Source organism: Lactuca virosa, chromosome 1 (genome assembly GCF_052849685.1).
Source record: "Lactuca virosa cultivar CGN04683 chromosome 1, Lactuca_virosa_CGN04683_v6, whole genome shotgun sequence".
In the NCBI taxonomy this organism is placed as follows: domain Eukaryota; kingdom Viridiplantae; phylum Streptophyta; class Magnoliopsida; order Asterales; family Asteraceae; genus Lactuca; species Lactuca virosa.
Genome location: NC_136426.1, coordinates 190,207,154 through 190,213,623, shown reverse-complemented (window position 1 = coordinate 190,213,623; position 6,470 = coordinate 190,207,154). Strand labels below are relative to the sequence as shown.

Here is a 6,470-nt window from a genome sequence, read left to right as displayed (position 1 = left end):
TTGTGTTTTGTAATTCTGGTTTTGAAACAGTGAGTGATTAAGTTTGGAGAAAGCTTATTGAATAAACAAGTGTTTTTTAATTGTGGTTCTGAAAAATGACAAGTATTTAAAAATTATAAGCATGGTTTATTAGAGTAATACGAAGTGGTTTCTTTGTAAATTATTAAAGGCTATTTATTTTTATGTTGTAAATTTTACAAACACTATTGTGTATCTTGTAGATATGGTGTTATTTATTGAACTTCAAATATAAGTGTAAATGTATGTTTTTTTTTCTATCGTTCATCTGGCTCAACAGTTTTAAACTACATAAATGTATATCCTTTTTGTTTCTACATTAGTTAAGAAGGAAGCTGAAGTCACTCGAGATATATTTTTTAGGGGCGAGAAACACCGAATCTGAAAACTGAAAATCAACAAAAACCAATGTAACCGAAACCAAAAAACAAAAACCAAATCAAAACTTTTGAACTACCTTTTATTTAATTATATGTTTAAAACAATAAGTTGCCTTCGTCTACTTAATTATATATCGATTTTTTTTGTTAAATGTTATAAGGATTAACAAATAAGAAACACAAGCCGGTTAATGAATTACTAATTTTGGTGAAGTTAAACGTCCATGTTGTTTTACACAATTAATTTCTCATTCTCCATTTCAATTTAATTACATAGAACAAACATTTTTTCGTAATTGAAACATTTTTTCGTAATTGAAACATTAATTTCAAAACTTTATTTGTTTGAGCATTTAAAAAAAATACATTATTTATATATATAAAGAATGAAGACCAAAAAATTTATAACTTGAATGACAACATAATCGGTGCTGCTTATGATCAAGTCCATTGTCATTAAGGGCTGAAGATCAATAAATTTCAAGTTTTGAAGAAACAGAGATGTTTGAGTTTTTTAATAAGCATATTGGTGTTATTTTAGATTAAATGTTTTACTAAGAGACAACCAATGGGTAAAAAAGGCATGTAATGTCAGCGTCTTGCCTACAACCTATTTATACATTAATAACATATTTCAAAACACATGATGAAATGTAAAAAACTGTTAAGTGTAATATCCTAAATAAACGAAATTTACTATCCCATCATCTTATTCTAAATATCAAGTATAATATTAATTTTGAAAGCATATGAATTGTCAATGTAATGTAAACATGACTGAGAAAAAAGTGTATGTAGTCCGTTATTTTAATCAACATTAACTGTATTTACATGACATACGAAAAACTATAAAACTAATATCCTATCAAGAACTTAATTATGTTTAGCACTGAATATTATCCGGCCAAAACTCCCAAAAGAAATCTGCTCCCAAACCTCATTTGTTTTTCTTTAACAGTTATTCTTTTTTCGAAACAAACCATTGAAATTATCCTAATTTTAAATATTTGAAAGAAATTATTCGCAAATGAACTAATCATCTCTAAAACTAATTTCTGAAAAAACTATTCTCACCCGTCGCTTAGCGCAGGTAAACGACTAGTATATATATATATATATATATATATATATATATATATATATATATAATTATTGTTATTCTTGTATTGGTTTAGGTTACTGCTTTCATTAGTATAAATAAGGACATGTATTTGCTAGTTTAGATAGAGATTTATAACAATAAAATCATTTGTTTTTCCTTGTTACTCCTTTGTTTGTTTTTGGGCATCAAGGTATTACCAATTTAATACCTTACACTCTTTGTGAAACCAAGTCTACCAATACATAATGATAAATTTTCTTTCAATAGAACTTTCAAAATACAATTTTGTAATGGGAAGAGATTAAAAAAAAGTTATAATAGACAAATCAATAATAATATGCTATAATTTCTTGGATAAACAAGTAACCAGAACTTTTATACACGCGACAAATCTATCAACCACATGGCCCAACATACTTAGAACAATTTAAAAATAGTTTTACAAAAGGAAATGCTAAAATCTAATCTCGAAAACTTTTAGATTTAAAAAATATATATTTTTTTCTTTTTCACGGGCGTTTGTCCAGTATTTATATTTCTATGGGGTCTTGAAGCAAACCTACTGTATTTCATAAACTGTTAGCCAACGTCAAATCCAACAAAACCAACTTTTTAAAAACAAGTTTTTTAGTTGAGCCGGTATGATGATCGGTTTCCGGTTCAACCAGTATAACCGGGTTGACCGTCGATTGAACTGGTTTGTAAAATTTTCATATTTTTTTTCCTATTTTCCTACACACATAAACATCCACAAGTTGAAATATTAAAAATATATATAAATAGAAGTTGAATATCAATCTAAATATATTAAAAACACATAATCAATCAATATACATCAAAAATAAAATAAAATTTAATATAGAAACAAAATATAGTTTTAGATAAATACAAAAGCATTAAAAAACTTTATAACATTTACCATATCTTTTTATTCAAAGAAATCTATAAGAAAAAAACTAAAGTTTGTTATGAAAATGATTCATTTACATATGTTTTTATTTAATTTAACCAGTTTAATTTAACCGGTTCAACCGTATTTTTGTAAAAAACAGCTGGTTCATTCTGGTTCAGAGAAATAGATATAAAACTGGTGATAGTTGAACCACTTCCTTCTTTGGATTTCGGTCCCGACCGGCCGGTTTAAACCGCTTTATAAAACATTGAACAAAACTTTACTGAGAACACTTTTCACTTTTGTACCGCATGATCACCCGACCCGACGGATATAGTGTGACCCGAACCGAACCCGTGTTCGAAGTAACCCCATCTTTAGACAATTTTCAAGCTCGGTTGATTATAAGGCAATAAGGCATCCATGAAATATGAATCGACTTTTATGAATAAGGATAATCAGAAGGAGAAAATTTATCAGTTGCAGGGGTTTTTATGTATGCTCGAGAACTCCACTGCATTCTCTTTCTCTTCTCCGTCTTCTTTCTTATTTCTGGTCAATTTATTGCAGGTTTTATATTTGCTTTGGGATGAATATGGTGTACTCTTGGGTAATCGAAAGTATTTTTATAAATATGTTATATATTATAAATATGTTATAAATAAGTTAACTATATAACTATATAACTTATTATAAATATATTATAAATACGTTATAAATATGAATCTATAGAAAAATATATATTTTTTATTTATAACATTATATAAATATGTTATAAATATGTTGTTGTTTCTAGTATTTGTAATTTACCGTCGAGATTAAAAAATATATATATTTGTAATTTACCGTCGAGATTAAAAAAAATATATATATTTGTAACATATTATGTTGTTGTGTTGTTGTTTCTAGTATTTGTAATTTACCGTCGATATTATAAAATATATATATTTTTGGTTTTAGAGTGTTGATTTATTTTTGTCAATTATAATAATCTTATTTTGTAAAGCTTTTACTAATATTATTTTGCAATTTTTTATTCTCACTTTTTTTCTAGTAATAAAAGTATTAATAATAATAAATATGACTTAAAAGTATTTAAAACAGGTTTGATAAGTAATTTTTATCGTTTTCCTAAAAATCATATTTGTTTTGGTGCGTATTGACAATTTGGTTTTTAAATAATCATTTTAATTTTATTATATTCACATCTATTCAAACATTAAAATGTGATTATTAACACTTTGCCACAATAATCAAAATGACATGATTTAAAAAATGGATAATCATTCAAAGTTCAAACCCCCCCAAAAAATATCCAATACACACATGCATATGTGTATAGTACCCTAACAATTTTATAACATTTTTTTGTGTTTTTTGTGTGTGTGTTTTTTTTTTTTGCAATTATAACAATAATTTTTTTTTTCAATTCTAGCATCCTACTTACATATACCACATACTTTTACATAATACATAAGAACATGAAATTCACATACTTTTACATACATATACCACATATACACAAAATACAAATACATTCACATACACACAAAATAGCATCCTACTTAAACCAAATACATATAATTTCACATATATAGATAATAACATCCTAATTATACCAAATACAAAAATTTCACAATCATATACCACATTTACAACAAACATACATACATTCACATACACACAATAACATCCTACTTATAACAAATACATATAATTTCACATATATATAGATAATAACATCATATATATATTTCTACCAAATACTCATATACCACATACATCAAATATTAAATATACACACAATTTTCACATACAAATATCAAATATACACACAATTTTCACACATGGCAATTTTCACATAATTTTCACATACAAATACCAAATTCACAAAAAAAATGAAATAATAGAACCTGTAGTGGCGGAAATCAACCGGTAATAGCTGGAAAAACTGTTATCCACCCGATGAAGCTACAAATCCAAAACCTGGGAGCCATCCAAAATGTCACAAATCACTTCAACAATATTTGCAAGGGTAACATACAAATTAAATTACCAAAACTTAGAAATTTAATCAACACTTTTTCAGTGTTAACATACAAACTAACAAGGAAATTATCAAAGAAATTTTCAAATCAAATTACCTTAATTTCTTCAAGAACTTGACTTAGAAATTGGTCCCAAATCACACCTTAATCCCTAATACCCTTAATATGACACAATGTATGGAGAAATCAAGATGGAAGAAGCAAATTGAAGATGAACTCGGTAGAAGGTGGAAAGGGCGAAGGAGAAAAGGGCAGCAAACAGAAAGCAATTAAGAAGAATGAAGTTTCTGCGTGCGTTTTTTTTTATCTGTGTGAAGCTTTACCGGCGACGCCTTTAGCGGCGACTAATAGGTTATTACCGGCGACTCTTATCACTAGCGGCGACAATATGGAGGGAAGGGTACCGCGTCATTTTTTAGTGAACTATTAGCGGCGACAATTTCAACCTTTAGCGGCGACACATATGTCGCCGGTATTAGGTTAGTTCGGATAAGGGACCCTAACCGTTGGATTGGATATTTGATCGAACGTTGTAGATGTAACGGAAGGGGAAGACGCGGATTCGGGTGATCACCCTTTAGCGGCGACGCTATTACCGGCGACAGGGTCTTTTAGCGGCGACACTCTCTAGAGTCGCCGCTAAAGGTCTCTGTCGCCGGTAATAGTGTCGCCGCTAAAGGGTGATTTTCTTGTAGTGTTTCCATGTTTGCTCCAGTTTAGTGCTAGAAAATGAGTGTAACGAGCTTAAAAGCACGTATTTCAAGTACCATATTGAGATAAATTTCAGATGATTACAAAATATTCAAACAACAATGTAATATTCGACCTCAAGGTTCCACTTTTTTCGTTGATAATTGAGCCCAACCATTCTGGAGCCAGATAGCCAGGGTCCTCTCATTGTAGTTATCAGTTGGCTTTGATCTCTATCCACGAGCTTAAACAACCCAAAATCTGAGAGTTTCGCTGTGAACTCCTCGTCTAGTAGTATGTTTTGAGATTTAATATCGAGGTGGATGATTTGCATGAGCAGTTGTTCAGACACTCTTGTTTGCAATTTCAAGTCTCCATATCCACATCTTCCCTGACCGGATTGACTGGATTGTCTCGGTTGGCTGACCAAATGACCACTAGACCATATTGATTGAGAAGAATGACAAAGAGGTAAGATTTGCAGCTTCCTTTACAGAAGAAGCCACAAGAAAAGTTGAGTTCTTCAAGGACCACTCCAATCCTTGGACCTTGAGCCATCTGCGAATCCCATTGAAGGGAGAGAAGATTCTTTGTTGGCCCATGTGGTTGATAGATTTGATCGATGTAGGAAAATTATGAGGTTGAGAAGCATGGATGAGAAGATGAGAATTGAGAAAGAAGCCAAAGAAAAAGCTAAAGATCCAACATGCGCTCATCACTATTAATGAATACACAAGGGGATGGAGGAGGTTTAATGAAGAAACGACAACTCACATGGAGTGGTTGAGTTATTTCATGCCAACTTTCCCTCTGAATAAATGTTGAATAAATGCTGATCAGAACCATGCATGTGGTATTCATCCTCATTTCCAACATGCCCACTAAACATTTTCTTTTGGTCACAAAATATCTTAAGTCAAGTCTTACAAAAAAAATATCTTTAAGTCAAGTCTTACAAAAAATTAAGCATTACATAATATTAATTTGATGTAGAGCATGTGTTACTTGAGTTTAATTTTTATTTGATTATTGTGAAACTTGATAATTTTTTATTTCATAATATTAATTTGATTTGCTCCTTAATTACCTTCTCATAATGCTCTGAATAAAAATAGTTTACTTTTGATCAAAGATATATAGATTCAACATAGCAATCGAAAACGAACTTAAGCATTACATAAAAACATATCCTTATGTTTTTTAATATTTATTTTATACTTTTATTATTATATATATTTACTAATATTTTATAGGTGTGTAAATTACCTTTGTGGAACTTATCCCGTTATCCCACATTGGAAGAAAGAAGAAACATCTGTTCTTTTATAAAGCTTTATCTT

At 29.5% G+C, this 6,470-nt stretch overlaps 1 long non-coding RNA gene across 1 annotated transcript; it reads right to left on the bottom strand.

The window, feature by feature from the left end:
* Positions 1–4,015: 4,015 nt before the first annotated feature.
* On the bottom strand, positions 4,016–5,937 carry LOC145163393 (uncharacterized). Its single transcript, XR_013739694.1, has 2 exons — positions 4,537–5,937; positions 4,016–4,378 (listed from the first exon to the last, which is right to left on the bottom strand). It is a non-coding gene; the product is annotated as an uncharacterized LOC145163393 (long non-coding RNA).
* Positions 5,938–6,470: the final 533 nt, after the last annotated feature.